The sequence below is a fragment of the Leptonychotes weddellii genome, chromosome 8 (genome assembly GCF_054177405.1).
Source record: "Leptonychotes weddellii isolate Sample4059 chromosome 8, ASM5417740v2, whole genome shotgun sequence".
NCBI classification, from domain to species: domain Eukaryota; kingdom Metazoa; phylum Chordata; class Mammalia; order Carnivora; family Phocidae; genus Leptonychotes; species Leptonychotes weddellii.
The window spans coordinates 78120294-78137675 of NC_138376.1; the positions used below are offsets into that span (position 1 = coordinate 78120294).

The window sequence follows — 17382 nt, forward strand, 5'->3', positions numbered from 1 at the left end:
TAAATTATGTGTTCAGTGTTTTATTTCTGTTTCTTAGCTTACTATTCAGCTTTCTTAGTAAATACTTTTCCTTCCCTTCAGAATATATATTCTATATCAACAAGTCCCTACACTTAGGCTAGCTGTCTTTCTTTAACTTTTATACAGAATAATAAAGCACAAAGTACTGCATACCATTAACCTAGGAACATTAGAGATATCTTTGGTGAATAGTAACACAGTCTTGATTACCCTTTTCAGCACAGATTGTATGATTTCACAGTCAAGTAATCAAATACTAAATTCACTTAAAACAAAGCCATAAGCAAAAGAAAACCTCATGCAAAGGAAAGATTTTAAGTGTTTGTACCAGGAGGTAATTTGGCTACAAGGTATTGTCTCCTAACTCAGTTAAGTTAGGAAATACCTTATTTTTAAAATATAGCTCTCCTTTCATTATATTTTTACATAGATTGAGTTTTCTCAATAATACTTTATAACCTTTCACTGAGATAGCTTTTGCCTAGTATTTATATACCATTCAGGAGTACTCTTAGTTTGTATGTTTCAGGAGGGAAAAAAAAATCAAGCACATGCCTAATCATGTATAAGAATCAAAATCCAGAATTGTTTTTAAAAAGCAAAGTTATCTGTTTTCATTAAATTACAAAAACAATCTTAAATTACTAGATGCAATTAAAGAAATCATAGGCTATCCAAGGTAGACTGACTTAAAGAAATGTTTAGTCTAGGTTTTTGTCCCTAAGAGGAAGGAAAGCAATTTTATTAATTATAATTCTCTAATCTATCCTGAAACATTTTTAGGGGAAATATTTAAATTATCATATTTGGTTAGCCTGAAACTTCAGTACTTATAACACTGTTCTACTAATATGTGTTGATGGTCAACTTGGAGGTGAGGAATTTCTTTCTGGACTGCTAAGGAATTTCTAACAGAATTCAGGATCTCCACATAATCACATCACTTGCAAAGGTCTCCTGGGTCAAAATCCCTTCGTGTGAAGAAGTTTGATATGTCGCTCTTGTCATTTCTGCCTATGCTCCAGCTACAGTGGACATGTTTCAGACCACAGAAATGCCAAGTTATTGATATCTCTGAATTTGGAAGCAAACTTCACACTGTGACCAAAAAGAGCTACCATCCTCCACATTCACAGGGCACACAGCTATTCACATATCAAGATCCAAGAAAAGTCACTTTTCTGATAAAACTTACCCTGACATCTGGCTCAGTAGAAATTCCCTTCTCTGTTAGCTGCAAGTTTTTTAAAAGGCTAAAGTTGAGTGATTGATGCAAAACACCAATCAACACTTGCAACACCAAGAGACTCCTGCAAAGTTTAATGAAGGTAAAGGTTTTTACTCATTTACCCACAGGCACCCACACAGAGTGGGAAGCGCAGTTGTTTATCTGATTAGGATGCAATCTTCCTATGCCTACAAATCCCCATGGAGAGGTTAAAATAGAAATTGTCTCACTTCAGGCAAAAATCACTATGGGGTCTTCACAATCTCCCTACACCACTCTCAGAGGTATGTTTATTTTCCTGATTCATTTGAAATGTTTAGAAAACTCTGGCCACGTGCCTGCCTTCTCCACTGCCTGCATGCTGTTATAACCCCAAATGTTTAGTGAGACTTGTTGAGTTGATGGGCAATTTCCCGGGAGTAACATCCCTTTAACAAACTCATGTTTTAGTCTTTCCTGATTTCTATTTCTGAAGTATCTTCCCACAGGACTCACAAAGATGTACTGGCTCACCTATGTAATTTATTGGATTTGTTTATTCGTATCTGTATCTCTCCTATTAAATGTCCATCACTCAAAGGCAACATAGGATCTTTCTTGCTTGTAACACCAGTATCTATCAAAATGACCAGCATATAAATATTATTATACTGGTTACAATAAAGCATAAAAACACATTATTTACTTCTACTTGCATTATGGTAAGATTTCTATGCATTTGAAGATAGGTGATGATTTGCCATTATGTATTTTTATCTTGAATCAGCCAGAAAAATAAATAAAAATGTCCTTTACATATTATTTGACCCCAGTCATCATTCATCTTATTTACAACTCTTTATTCTCTCATTTTTAAAGAATTTGTAAATTCCCTTGTTTTCCAATTTTCTATAGCTTGCCCTTCTTTTATTTATTCTTTAGTATACTTTCCTCTCTTCTCTCTGCATACAGTCCCTCAGCAAAAATTCAAGAAACCACTCCATGGCTCCTAAAATTACTCTGAAAGATGATTTACAAATTTTTAGATTCAGTCTCCATTTCTTTTTCATACTTCTGTCCTAATCTTAAGAACTATCATGCATTAACATCTATATCTCCTTACATCATCTAAAATTCAATTATTTAAAATAATACTCTCCTACACAAATTTTTCTATTTCTATTAATAAAATTATAATTATCTCAGTCATCCACACATCCACCCTTAAAATCATATTACTTTTTTTCATTGTAACTACATACAAGCAGCTTTTTTTTTTCTCATATCATACAAAGATCTCTTTCTCTTCCTACTACTTATATTTTAAGCTACTAACTTTTGTGGTAAATTGTCATATGGTGACTCAAACTAATTTGCTATTCCCACCGAATCCATGGTAAAAGAGTTTAGTAAAGGAACATCTTGTATCTGTGGTCTGGGCCCAAGATAATTGCACTTTTTTTTTTCTACATGACAGCTTGGGATCCAAAAGAAAATATGCCTGCAAACAAGGTGAAAAGGACATCACCTTTACAACCTAGCCTCAAAAAAACAGCAACATTTATTTTACATTCTCTTGGTTACAAATAAGTAACAAGGCTGTTCAAGATTTAAGAGGACAGGACATAAATCCACACGATAGGAAAACTATAAAGGTCACATTGTAAAAAAGCATATGACATGGCAGAATCTGTTTTTACTATCAATGAAAAATACATTTTGCCACAGTCTACTTGTTAGCCACAAATCATATCATTTCTATATTCAAAATACACTCATTCTTTCCCCCCAAACTATCAAAATCTCACCTCTTTACAACATTAGCTCTAAAACTATGTGCCCAAGTTCAGATACTTCATGATCTCTACCACGTTAAAAAGTGGAAGAGACTCATTAAGTGTAGTTCCTCTGGTAAGGTAAAAAGACAAGATATCTACTAGTCCTACAGCCAGCATGCAACGGTGTGACAAGCATAGAATAACAATCATAGACACTCTGTATGAGACTGTTTGGGCTGCCATAACAGAATGCCATAGATTGGGGTGACTTAAACAACAGAAACTTATTTTCTCACAATAGGGGAGGCTGGAAGTCCAAGATCAATGTGCCAACAGGGTTGGTTTCTGGTAAGACCCCTCCTTCTGGCTTATAAGATGGCCACCTTCTTTCTGTGTCCTCACGTGGCTTTTTCTCTGTTCATACATACCTTTGGTGTCTCCTCTCCATCTCATAAGGACATCAGTTCCACGGGATTAGGGCTTATCTTTATGACCTATTTAACCTTAATTACCCCCTGAAAGACACTATCTCCAAATACAGTCAGATAAGGGATTAGGGCTTCAATATATTAATTTTAAGGGGACAGAATTCAATCCATAACACACTTGTATTCATAATTCATTAGTCGCTAATCCAAAGCAATTCTAAAATTCAGCCAGAATAATTTTCCCACTTCCTTGATTAAGGCTTATCTGTGCTTTAGCAGAGTTCTCCCTGTCTCCTGTCTCTATCATTTGGGTTCTTTCTTCCACACTCTGTGTAATCCCTTCTTACTGCATAAAGTGGCCCAGTCTGCAACTGAGTAACTTTCTACAGTTTGCTATCTAAAAAGGTCCTTTTATTGCATACCCATTAACTCTTTTGGTTCAAAAATGATACAATTTCTTTAAAATGTAATGGACTTACTGTGAATCAATTGATAATCTACTCTGTTTAAAAAAAAAAAAAGTAAGCAAAGAAAACTACCCTGATACCAGCAGCCATTCTGTCAACCATTGTGTCAAAGTAAAATATATCCCTCAAATCTAAGTTTAGCTACAACCACATGACTTGACCTGACCAGAACACAGTGGAAAGGACTTTGCATGTTCAACCAAACTGAGAGAAATTAATCCAGAGGATGACAGAATCCAAATATATTATTTCTAATAAATGTGAATTATGAGAAAAGTCACAGATGCTCTAGATGCTAAATCTGAAAGACCATCCCAGAGTATGGCATGTTAAACGAAAACCATATACAAGTCAAATTTGTAGTAAGTAGATACCTCAAGCAATTCATTTAGTATCTGAAGAATACAGTTGCAGAAAGGAGAATACAGTATAGGATAGAAAGGCGGAAAACAAATATATAAATCCAGCACAGACATCTAAATTTTCTAATTGTCCTGATCTCAGGCCATACTACTGCCTCTGTATTCCATGATATTCTCATGTAGACATCATTAACCATCCTTCCATGCTTCACTTTCCATAATTTTGTATCTCCTTTATAATTTCCAAATAATCCCTAACAAGAAAAATTTACGAAACAGGATTGTCAAAAATATTTCAGCATTGTTGATCACAATGGCAACTTTTGAGATGAATTAAAGAGACTACCAAACACATTACGAGTGGAACTATTTTAAAAATAGCCTTTTAAACCATTTAATGGACAGGTCAAAATTTTATAATGAAATTATTAGTATTCCCAAAAGTCATTCCATAGAAAAACAATACACAAAAGGGAAACAAACTGTACTTTAAAAAAGCAAAATTAAAATTTAGGCATTCATTTATTTATAACTCTATTTTTTAAATCTAATACTTATGATAAATTTATAATGTGATTCAATCTTGTTTTGATTTACATTCACTTTACATATTTTGAAATATTTTATTAAAAACAAAAAACTTAAAATTCATTAATATAATTGTTATAAATTATTCCAAAATGAAATATTTGGATAGAAAGATAATTCAGATTTTTTCAAGTTGTTTCAATTATCTAAAATTCTAGATGTATTCAGTTGAAACCCAAAAGTAGATACTAATAATTTTGTCATTTTTTTAAAGATTTTATTTATTTATTTGAAAGACAGCACAAGTGGGAGTCAGGGCGGGGGGTGGGGGTAGAGACAGAGGGAGAAGCAGATTCCCCAAAGACTGTGGAGACTGACTCAGGGCTCAATCCAAGACCCTGAGATCATGACTTGAGCCCAAGTCAGAAGCTTAACCAACTGAACCACCCAGGCACCCTATAATTTTGTCGTTCTTATTTGAATAATCAGATAATGAATACAAAGACCTATTTTTTTTTCCACATAGCAAGAATCAGCTAATCAATACTATGAATAAGAATGTTAGCACTCATCTAATTGGAAAACCAAGTAATCATCTCCCCAGGGTGCCTTAACCAACAGACCTTAAGAATTAAGGTCTTAAGAAACTAAAGAAACTTAAGAAACTAAAACTAATTATATTCAAACTTAAAACTTGGTGACAATATTTAAAATTATATCAAACTCGCTAATTTTCTAAGTCTGAATATTTTCTTTCAACCAAAAATGTCACACATGCAACACAGCATCCAGAAAGCGTAAAAGCAAACAAAACAATGATTTCTGAGAAAAATAAATAAATCTAGTGTTCCAAAACTGAAATAACACATTTTCAGAACTCTTAAATTCATATCCTTAAAGTAAATGAGTAAAGCCTAAATCCATAAATGTACAGGAGATCTCTGCTTTCAAAAATATCATCATTTCTTGGGCAGAAGACATGAACAGACATTTCTGCAAAGAAGATATACAAATGGCCAACAGACACATGAAAAAGTGCTCAACATCACTCGGCATCAGGGAAATACAAATCAAAACCTCAGTGAGATACCACCTCACACCAGTCAGAATGGCTAAAATTAACAAGTCAGGAAATGACAGATGTTGGTGAGGATGTGGAGAAAGGGGAACCCTCCTACACTGTTGGTGGGAATGCAAGCTGGTGCAGCCACTCTGGAAAACAGTATGGAGGTTCCTCAAAAAGTTGAAAATAGAGCTACCCTATGACCCAGCAATTGTACTACTGGGTATTTACCCCAAAGATACAAATATAGTGATCCAAAGGGCACCTGCACCCCAACGCTTATAGCAGCAATGTCCACAATAGCCAAACTGTGGAAAGAGCCTAGATGTCCATCAACAGATGAATGGATAACGAAGATATGGTATATATATACAATGGAATATTATGCAGCCATCAAAAGGAACGAAATCTTGCCATTTGCAACAACATGGATGGAACTAGAGGGTATTATGCTAAGTGAAATAAGTCAATCAGAGAAATACAAGTATCATATGATCTCACTAATATGAGGAATTTGAGAAACAAGACAGAGGATCATAGGGGAAGGGAGGGGAAAATGAAACAACATGAAACTGGAGAGGGAGACAAACCATAAGACACTCTTAATCTCGGGAAACAAACTGATGGTTGCTGGAGTGGAGGGGGGTGGGAGGGATGGGGTGGCTGGGTGATGGACACTGGGGAGGGTAGGTACTATGGTGAGCACTGTGTGTGTAAGACTGATGAATCACAGACCTGCACCCTTAAATAATACATTATATGTTAATAAAAAAAAATCTAAAAAATCATCATTTCTAATTCTGCCAGTTCAATCAACTTTGCTGATGTGGAAGTAGATTTTAATTAGCGCCTTATTACTGACTATCAGCAATAAAGATATTGAGTCCTTATAGCATTCTTTTGTTTTTCTTTTTCTTTCCTTTTTTTCCAGCTTAAATGGGGTATAATTGACATATAACATTGTTTAAGGTGTACAACTTTTGATTTGTTACACTTAACATATTGCAAAAATGATTATCAACACAGTTTTAACTAACACCTCCATCACATCACATAATTATCATTACTTATTTTGTAGTGAAAATAGTTAAGCCCATTTCCTTCCTCTGGCTTGGTGATCCTCACTATCTCTAAAATTTCCCTAGGTAACAGTCTTTTTATCCTATACAATCCTAACACTGGAAAGCCACCTTATTCTTATAGGTATGACTATTCCCAGCTGTCTGTATATCATGTTAAATCCTGTCTAATTTAGGGCGCCTGGGTGGCTCAGTCGGTTAAGCGTCTGCCTTTGGCTCAGGTCACTATCTCAGGGTCCTGGGATCGAGCCCCACATTGGGCTTTCTGCTCAGCAGGGAGTCTGCTTCTCCCTCTGCCTCTGCCCCTCCCCCCTGCTCGTGCACACACTCTCTCTCTCTCTCTCTCAAATAAATAAAATCTTTAAATATAATCTTGTCTAATTTAAATCATGAGACCCAAGTGTAATATATGCTATAATAATATATGCTGACATATATTATTATAGTAATATAAAAAATAATCTGGACTTTTAAAACATTTTGTTTAAGCTTTATTGAGGAGCCATCCTTGAGGAAAAATTTTGAATTGAACTGCTAAAAATGAGTAATATGAAATAATATAAAAGTGAAATTATCATGTGGATAATAATCAATTTCTGAAAATATCTCATATAGATAGAAACTTGTTTTTTTCTAGATGTTTCTTAAATATTTATATGAAGCATAGCTATATATCAGAAACTTTACTTAATAAAATTAAATCTATATTTTTGGATTATACTTATATTTTAATGGAAATTGAGGATAGATATTTTGTTCTGAGTATGGCTTAAGATAATTTTTTATACACAGAAGCACATACTCTGCCAAAAAAGAGAAAGGTACTATACTTTTAGATAACATAGGTAAATTGATGCATTATAGAAATTCTGCACATCATTTATACATGTCCAAATGTAATAGCATAAAATGCATCATCATAAATCATTTCCCTTTCATTATTTAAAGTATAGTAAGGTCACCTCCAAAGTTAAGACAATATTAGCCATTTTATTCATTATGGGATGAAAAATAAAACAAGTAATCTCTTTTAGGACTGCAAGTACATTTTCCTTTTGAATTTTGTTTCTTCTCCCTCTCTTTTATATTTGATGTTGGTTTTACCAGGGAAACAAAGCCCATGACAATGTGAAACATAAATTTCCTGAGCTAAATGAAGTCCATTAAGTGAAACACTGAATGCAAACCTGTTAGATAAGGAATGGCAGGTTACTATAAATTAAGCAATAGCCATTCTGGAGAGTGTGACAGTAGAATTTTAAAAATCTCAGTGACTCATTTATCAACAACTAAGAATACATCCTGTTTACAAAGATAAAATGTTAAATAAAGAATGGGAAAAAAAATCCTTCATAAAATCCTTCTTTCTATTTTTGACAATACATAACAACATACTATAATTAGATAACTGTTGAATCCATACTGCCTGCTGACAGTATGATTATGTAAGGCCTAGGAAATATAAATTTTTAAAATTTACTTTACATGAATTTAATCTATAAATCATTTTGAAGGCTTTGGGCTATTGTGAAAAGTCAAGGAGAAAGTTTTTGTGTGTTAATATCGAAAATGAGAGTCTAATTCTCACCTATTGATGACAAAAAGGGATATATGAAGATGATAGATAGGCAGAGAGATGGATAACCAGTTCACACTTTCTTTTATCCCACACATGGCATTTGTACCCTAAAAAGTATGTGCTTTGAGAATATGAAGGGAGTGAAACATACATTTAAAGATATTAATGAGTTACAGCGGAAGGGAAATTCTTACACCTTTAATGATGTTGATGTTGGTGATGAATTTCCCCACGAGATGGGTTTGCTTGTCCAAACAAAAATAACCCCACAAAAGGAAACAAATTATAGGATTGTAAAAGGGGCTAAGTAAAGACTACATGTAAATAAATGCTCTTTTCAAAATTCCTATTACAACTCATGACTAGCACCTCTTCCTATGTGAAGGATTGTAAATTCCTAAATAGCTAGAGCTGTTGTTTCCATTATGTGACAATTAATCGTTGAAAGCACCTCACCAGTACCCTAACCCAATTTTGCTCAATAGTTTTGGCACTTGACATCTATTTAATGAGCATAAGCTCATAGGTGAAATAAATATTTTAGGTAACTTTATAGAGAGAGAGATTTACCCCAATTTTTACCTCACAAAAATAGAACATGAAATGACTGTAAATTAGTAGCTATAATCATTTCATATTATTGGCAGGCATTATACTGACTATAAACTCACCAATGGATCTCTGGTTAGGTGACAAGTAGCTTGAATTATACTCCAATCTCACATCCATCAGAATCTTTTCTTACTGTTTACTTCTACCAAATTAGAAAGTATCAACAGCCGTTAAGTCCCTGGATTTAATATTTCATAATTTTATCAGAGAATTTCAGATATTTCAGAAAGAATGAACTCTGATAAGTTAAAGAGAATTCTCACTGAATATCCATTGCTTGAAAAAGTGCGTATCACACCAAAATCCAGAAAGTCAACTGTTTTAACCTAGGAGAAAATGTCATGGGACTATATCATAGATTGTAAAATAATTCTCATTGTTATGTATTATCTTAATTGAGTCCCCCAAATAGCAGACCCCAAGAGAAGGATTAAGCACATGTCATCACTATGGGGCGTGCAGAAACCATGGAAGGTGAGAGGCAAGTGATAAAGAAAGTACAGGCCAACAAGGGGAGCATTAAACCAGCTACTGCAGTGAGTGACTAAAGCTTAAAGTCTTAGAGAAAATCTTGGAAATGGTATAAAATTCTTGCTTCAAAATTATATAAGGGCAAAGGAACTAGAGTAAGTACGGTTGTAGATCTATCAGCCAATGATTGGTTAAGGGCTGCCTCCAAAGAAAATTAAATTCTAGCCAATTCCAACCAGGCATGCTGATAGGCAAAGCATACTCTGGCAACCCAGGGTGACATTCTGACCCTGATGTATATGTTGACCACCAGAAGTCAAGCTGATGGACACTAAAACATAAGCAGATCTTACAGTACATTGGAGGAACACTGAGAGTGTTTAATGCATTTCTCTTTACCAGAAGAATTCACATTACACATCAACATGACGGTATGTTTCTTATACGCATTTATAAAGTTCTTCTTACCTGCAGATTTTTTTGTTACTATTTTTAAATTAATTTTATATTTCAATTATTCACTTGGAAGACACTGATCAGCCTCTGTGATTTAGAGATAAATTATGCAAAGCAGTGTTACACACAAGGAGAGTCTGAGGAAATGACTTGAAAATGCATTAACAAAATATATTTCATTCTATTAACTGATTTTTATTTTACATTTTAGTATGTTTACAGAGCATCTAATTTCTTGTGCCACTGGTGAAAGGTATATGAGAGTTCTGTATTATTTTTGCAATTTCTTTGGAAGTTTAAATTTAAATAGTTAAATTTTTTTAATGTTTAAGAAGACTGTGTTTTGACAACAAAAGCAATAAATATCTAATGTGAATGCTACATAATTAATTATCATAATCATATTTCATATATGTCACATAGATATGCCATCGCTTAACTCCCTTTTAATCTCATAACTGTTTGACACTGGATAGACTTTCAGGAAACACAACTATTTTTCTGAGCTTCAATGTGAAAACACTACCCTATCAATACATTGCACAAGGCAGGCTGTGACACATCTTTAAGGTGAGATTGTAGTAGAAGAAATGAGATGCTCTGTATTTGCTACTTTTCCAGAACTTAAAACAAAACAAAAATTTTGATGAACCAAAGATCAGATATGAACTATTTATAACAGCTGTTATTAATTACTTTCTTCCCTAATGACTATGTGATAATTAAATGACAGAAATGTCATAATTCATGCAGAAGGAATTATATCCTCATAGAACTACTTGTTAGGGGACACCTGGATGGCTCAGTGGGTTAAGCATCTGCCTTCAGCTCAGGTCATGATCCCAGGGTCCTGGGATTGAGTCCTGCATTGGGCTCCTTGCTCGGCAGGGAGCCTATTTCTCCCTCTGCCTGCCACTCCCCCTGCTTGTGCTCTCTCTCTCTCTGACAAATAAATAAAATCTTTTAAAAAAATAAAAAAGAACTACTTGTTAGTAAGTAGAAATGAATCTGTTGTTCAGAGGACAATACAAAATCTTATTTGTACAGACCCTGTTAGCCTAGAAGAACCTCTTTTGGCTCAGGCTGGTATACTGTTGTCTTAAATCTCATTCACTGTTGATTATAGGATGCCACGGCCCAACTTCTCGTTCACCATCCGACTCTCATGGAGCATTCAAGGGAATGGACTGAAACATTCTGTGTTCTTACCAAATACAAGGCTTATAAACGTCTCAGCTAAAAATCTCTCCCCTGTCATGCATCACTGCATATATAAAAATGGCTAAAGCTTTTACTAATGAAATACCAAAAAAAAAAAAAAAAGAAAAACTAAAGTAACAACACTGCTAACTTCAAAATATAACAAAGATCCTTCATGACATTAAAATGATCTCTAAAATATTTCCCTTGTGAATCACGATAGGATAAAGAGATGTCATATAGATATGTATGAGAATGAAATGTTATGGGAGGTGACCTATAATTTATATATTGCTTTAAAACTTAAGGACATATGGTTAAATCTATTTATATATTTTACAATATAATAAATAAAAAGAAATTCCCTAACATTTCCTTATTTAATATAGACATGTCAATGTGTTTATATGCTGAATTATATGATCAAGCTCTTGCAAGCTATAAATCAGTCTTTGACTAGTGCTCTTATTTTTATTCTGTCACAATACATTTTCTAAATAAGGCATTATGTTTATAGTAGTTGAATATATGAGTCAGTAAATAGCTCTTGAAGGAGATGGAATGCCAAAACAGAGCAGAGATGTTTGATAACCACCAAACCATCTGTTTGTAATATGTATCAATATGACGGACATTATTACCACTAGTCTAAATTTTCACACAACAAAGGAATCAACAACTCAATGTAGTCTCTGCCAAAGTTGTATTCTTTTCAATCAGTTTGATATTTTGTCAATGAATAAAATAAGTAAAGCATATTATAGCAAAGCTCAATATAAAACTATTCCCTATTGCAAATTGAGGTTAGGGAATCGATTCTTTATGTAATATCTAATGTTAGAAAATTTTCTTTATTTTAATAAGTGCACCTGTTACATTACGCAGTCTTTCCTTTTGATTTCTTCTGTCACGTTTCAAAATTTCACTTGTGAACATTCAAGCGACAATTAATGCCTTAAAAACAGGTTAGTATTAAAAAAAAAAAAACAGGTTAGTATTTTTATTGTTTTAAGTCATCAAATGCACAGAAACCACTATAGTGTATATACTGAGAAACCAAAATGAGTTGTTCGTTAGCCTACTGAGGGATCTTGACAGTAAATATGAATTATGTAAGAAAGAAGCTATCTAAAGCATTTATAGCTACAGACATTAAAGAGCAGCTTCATTGATTAGAGTCCTAAACTCTTGCAGATAATCAGTGTTCAATTTCAACTTTTTCTTTTAAAGAACTAACCTTCCAGTTTACAGACAGAAATATACTCTATATGTTTCACTCTTTCTTTTAGGGAACTATTTTAAAGAAAATTTTGTTTAAAGCTAAAGGAAAATGAAAAGAGGCAGTAGGACTTTCTCAGGTTAATACTATTAAGTGGTATTAAATAAGAATGATTTGAACTATTTTATAATATTGCTCTTCTGTGTTATGAGTGGAATATAAAATTTGTTTCTCATAAATCACTCTGATATAGGGAAAGCAAAAAAATGCAAATAATTGTGCCACTTACTAATCATGTTCAAGGAAGTCCTTTTAGTTATATGAATCTGTGTGTTTATCTGAAAAATGGAGTATCTACTTGGTCTCCATTACAGAAGTATTTTAAACTTCAAGTAAAAACATGACTATCAAAAAACTTTGAAATTTAAACCAGCTTATAAATATAAAGAATATACTTAATTAAAATTTTATTATGGAACAGAAACTTTATAAGACCCTTTTTATTACTTACTATTGGCTTGGCATTTGCTGTGTTATGTAAAGTACCAAGTACCACATCTTGTTTCAGAGCATGGACTTTGGAATCAGATCAATATGAGTTCAGTCCGTGACCAGCTAAGTCATCTTCAGCATTTACATCACATCTTAAAGCCATGGTTTCTTTATTTATAGAATGAAGATAATGTTATCTATTTTAATTATTGCTGCTGTTTGTATGTTTTAGGTCTATGTCTTACAGCCTTCAAATTTGAAATCATAGCCCTATCTACTGGGTAAGAAATAGGTCAAAACTAATTTGGCTGAGGCTGCACAGCTAGAAAGTGGGAGACATAAACCTAAATCCCAGGTGTGTCTGACACCAAAGTCTCTGTGCAATTCATTAGATTTGGCCATGGAAACTTTCTATGAACAAAAATTACAGAGAAGCTAAATGTATTTGTAATATGTTTTATGATGGAACAGCTCTAGCTGAAGGTGGTGCTTTTGGGGTTTATAGAAAAGATGCTCACACATCCTCACTCTCTCTATCTATGGCCCTTCCCTGCCACAGTGGCAGTTAACAGGGCTCTAAATATCCCATGAGCCCAGTGGAACAGCCTGACAGCCACTATATTTTATTACAGTGTTCTATAATGACGTGCAATGAATAGGCCAAAGAGAACACACTACAGAAAGTTCCCCTAATGTATACAATTTTGAAAATATTCCTATAATCTGGAAAAAAATTACCAACTACTAAAGCAGCATCAGAAATCCCATGAACCGCATTTGACTGAAAGGAGAACATTATACCATTTGTGGGTACCCCCGAGCTTCTGTGCAGTGAAAGGAGAGGCTAGAGAATAGAGCAACCTGTACGTTAGCTCTATAGACCGTGATTTTTGTCTCCTAAAATGAATTTGAGTAACTTCTGGAGAGACTGATAGAAGCAGATGTTATAGATACAGATATATAGATTCCATGATGTTTATCACAGGTTAGTGATCATGATAAATATTGCTTCATTTTGCCAAAGTAGATTTAGCGAATAGACAGTAGAAACCAAAATGATAAAAAATGAACTGCACATCAATCCTGTGAAAATGAGGACAATGAGCACAGACTTTAGTGGCTGCGAGTCTGGCACTAGCAGGAAGGAGCAAGAGTTTGAAGGAGAAATAGTTAAATGGTTTTTCTTTTCTTTTTGTCTTCATGTAACACATTGCAGTCTGTTTATTTTGAGACAAAAAATCAAACATGAGTGATAAAGTAGCTCCCCAGAAGAATAAAACCAGGTGAATGGCTTAGATTTCAATAGTGGAGGGGCAAATATTCCTCCATCTCAGGGAAAACAGGAAATATCCAATGAGATCAAGTGTAGATAAATTTATAAGATGTTAGGAAATTCAGGAAGTTCACATCTAATTATTTTTATATTATATTTTGAAGTAAGAAGCAAGATCATCTATGGATAATGGGGGAGGTGGGTAAGGGTGGTAAAGGGGACTTCAGGAGCTCAGTGAAGATTCTTTTTTTTTTTAAAGATTTTATTTATTTATTTGAGAGAGAGAAAGAGAGAGAGAGAGCAGGAGAGGGGGGAGGGTCAGAGGGAGAAGCAGACTCTCTGCCGAGCAGGGAGCCCAATGCAGGACTCGATCCTGGGACTCCAGGATCATGACCTGAGCCGAAGGCAGTCGCTTAACCAACTGAGCCACCCAGGCGCCCATCAGTGAAGATTCTTAATAGCCACCAAAGGGAATAATGAAGGTGCTGACTAGTGACCTACAATAGAATTGCCAAAAAGTGTTGAAGAGACAGTCAATATTGGGAACCATGAATTTTTTTTATATATATAAAGATTTTATTTATTTATTTGAGAGAGAGCATGAGAGAGAGAGAGAGAGTGCATGAGCAGGGGAGATGGGTAGAGAGTGGAGGGAGAAGTAGGCTGTAGGCTCCCTGCCCCACCTAGCAGGGAGCCCAATGTGGGACTCGATCCCAGGACCCTGGGGATCATGACCTGAGTGGAAGGCAGATGTTTAACCAGCTGAGCCACCCAGGCACCCCAGGGGAACCATGAATTTCTAATGACTCTTAGTAATTTTTGTTTGTAATTTTTCTTCAGCAGCACTTAGGAGTATGGGTATAGAAACAGGGAACATCAGATGGTAACTAGACTTATTGTGGTGATTATTTCACAACATATACAAATATTGAATCAGTATGTTGTACACCTGAAACTAATGTTATATGTCAATTATACCTCAAAAATAAAATCAATTCAGGGGCGCCTGGGTGGCTCAATCGTTAAGCGTCAGCCTTCGGCTCAGGTCATGATCCCAGGGGCCTGGGATCGAGCCCCACATCGAGCTCCCTGCTCGGCGGGAAGCCTGCCTTTCCCTCTCCTACTCCCCCTGCTTGTGTTCCTGCTCTCGCTATCTCTCCCTCTGTCAAATAAATAAATAAAATCTTTAAAAAAATTTTTTTTAAATAAATAAAATAAAATAAATTCAGAGAAATTGTACAAACTTATTCTTCCAGTGATTTTTTCTAAAATGGCAAAAAAAAGTGGAAAAAGATTTTTTAAAAAAGATTTTTAATATAAAGATAATTCTAGGAAGCTCTTTGCACCCTGGGTTCAGCACAGTGTTTTTTTCAGTGAATGGAAGGAATACCTATTTTGTAGTGCATGTAGTAAAGTGTTTAAAACACTTGTAATAAAGATGTTTGTAACAAGCTACTTGCAAACTGCATTCAGCACAGTTTTCTTTCAGTGAATGGAAGTGAAATACATTCCATAATGCATGTAGTGAAGTATTTTTTTTGTAATATTTTATTTATTCATTTGACAGAGAGAGAGAGTGTGTGTGAGAGAGCACAAGCAGGGGGAGCTGCAGAGGGAGAGAGAGAAGTAGGCTTCCCGGTGAACAGGGAGCCCAATGCAGGTTGGATCCCAGAATCCTGGGATCATGACCCAAGCCGAAGGCAGCCACTTAACCAACTGAGCCACCCCGGTGCGCCTGTAGTGATATATTTAACAAGACTTGTAATAAAGATATTTTGTTATAGGCTAAACAAAAAAACAGAGAATGTGATTATGGGATTAATGTATTATTGGCCTTTTGCTGCATGGCTCCGGGAAAAGGCAAAGTGAACAGAGCAGTTGAACATACAGGGAAGAAAGGATGTAAACACTGAAGAATCTTAGTTAAGGAAGGAGAAGACCTGAGGAAAGGACTAATTTCAAGAATAGATAAAAAAATAATAGAATAATAATGATGATATGAATAGTATAATTAATGTGAATAGCTAAAAATTACTTTGTAATCTTTGTGTGCAAGAAACTGTTCTTATTGTTCTTATTTAATCATAAAGCTGATGCCATTATTAACTCATTTTACAGATGAAATAACTCAAACACAAAGAATTAAGTAAGCAACTCAAGAACACTCAAATAACAAGTGGTTAAAACAAGCTAAAGAGACTGAATGTCAAAAATGTCTTTGGAAATATGGTGAACTAGGAATCCATGAGGATCCATAAGAGGATGAGAAAATATGATGCCAATTGCCAGGTATAATGTTAGAGTTTAAGATTTCAGAATTAGAGCATTTCAGTGAATAAGATACACATATAATCAAGCAATTGTGTTGGCAAGTGGAAAATGTTAATATATTAGAGGCTTAATAATTACTATTTTTGAGTCCTAAAATTACAATATAATTTGTGGTAACTATTAGGAACAAGATTGTTTTTTAAAATCTATCTCTTTTCCCTTACCTCTCAGTTCAAACCAGATATTTGGGAGTTTTTTTTTTTTTTCCCTCCATTTGTTTGGCTTTCTAATGGAGTGCTTTATAAAAAATGTTACAAGGATAACATTATCTGCATTTATCCTCACTGCAAGGAATGTGTGTGGAACATTTTTAGTGAGGTCTTATAAGAACAAATTGAACAGTGGGATGGTCAAGAAATTCTGAGTGATAGGTGGAAGAAGATATGAGCTAAAGCTCCTTGGAATTTATGAGTAAAAAGAAGATAAGCTACATGTTAAAGTCTTCAAAATGCAGGTCAGTGACCAGGAGGTGGATGTCAGTACTCAAGTAGCACAATGAATGGTGGATGAGACAAAAGGATGGAAGCAGCAATGAGGTAGTCCGAGAGCACTATCCACATCCAAGAATTCACTACCTAGGGCGAGCACACTGAGCAGCCCCAGAGAAGCAGGGCCCATCCAGAAGAACCAGAATTTGGTCAAAGCAAAGAAGTAGTGAAAATATTCTTCCAAAAAGTGAGGATGTGAGGTAGTATTGTTTAATGGTTGGATATGATGTCTTCATAGTACCCAGTGAAAGTGAAGATGGCATTGATAAATGTGAAATAGAACGGACTAGAAACATATAATGGGAGAATCTCATCCAATATAGACATA

At 34.6% G+C, this 17382-nt stretch overlaps 1 long non-coding RNA gene across 16 annotated transcripts in view; it reads right to left on the minus strand.

Annotated features, from left to right (window-relative positions):
• LOC102742234 (uncharacterized) overlaps positions 1–17382 on the minus strand; it is a 676629-nt gene that overhangs the window by 297649 nt on the left and 361598 nt on the right. The window lies entirely within an intron of this gene.